Here is a 1,070-nt window from a genome sequence, read left to right as displayed (position 1 = left end):
ACGGCGGCGCGCGGCGTTCGGGGCGGCGGCGCGGGACGGCGACGACGATGGGCGGCGGCGGGGACAGCGACGACGACGACGGACGACGGGCGACGGGCGGCGAGGACGGGTTTGAGCGGCGCGCGAGAGGTTGGAGACGAAAGAAGTGGGAGATCTAACTGAATTTTCGTAAGTGTTGTATATATAGGAGAGGCCTTTAGTACCGGTTGGAGCCACCAACCGGTACTAAAGGCCAACTTTGGCCAGGCCAATAGGCGGGAAGAGCAGGCCTTTAGTACCGGTTGGTGGTTCCAACCGGTACTAAAGGGTGGTCTTTAGTACTGGTTGGAGCCACCAACCGGTACTAAAGGCCTTGCGCTGCCACCCCAAAGTTTAGTCCCACCTCGTCGGGTGAAGGGCAGCCGCACTGGTTTATAAACCTAGCCGCGGCTACCTCTTTGAACTCCTCTATATAGGAGGCTTCTAGGCCTAATTAATTAGGGCGTGCTGCCCTGTGAGCCTGCTGGCCCTTCTGGGCCTGCATTTGCACACCCTAGGTCTAGCAGGCCCACTAGGCAGCGCGCCAACAAAATTTTTATATAGTTTTTTCTTTTCTGCATTATTTATTTTCTTCTATTTATTTTTGAGTAATTTTTTTGTATAGTTTTTTTATTTTCTGCATTATTTCTTTTCTTCTATTTATTTTCCTCTGGAAATTGAATGTTGCATACTGAACAATTAGGTAAATGACCAAAAAACAACAAATGATGTCAGAACATGTTGGAAATTGATGACGTCGCTTTGAATGCTGCATACTGAACACAAAAGAAGTCCGGAGTTCAAATAAGTTTAAAAAACATTGAAGTGGCCGTGTAACAGATGAGTTCTCGTCCGAAACCCTGATACTCCGAAAGAGTATGTCCAGTTTGTACACGAAGTGCGTCCAATTTTTGGCGTGACCCTCTCTGCTCTTTCGCGCATGCTATGCGGGTGATATGATGATACCATGCCAAGTTTCAACATTTTCAGGATTTATTTTGTAGTGATTTTCAATTTCACGGTCATTTAGCTCACTAAACAATTAGGTAAAT

Source organism: Triticum aestivum, chromosome 4A (assembly GCF_018294505.1).
Source record: "Triticum aestivum cultivar Chinese Spring chromosome 4A, IWGSC CS RefSeq v2.1, whole genome shotgun sequence".
Lineage (NCBI taxonomy): Eukaryota > Viridiplantae > Streptophyta > Magnoliopsida > Poales > Poaceae > Triticum > Triticum aestivum.
The sequence above is the reverse complement of the archived record's forward strand: the minus strand, read 5'-3'. Positions refer to the sequence as shown.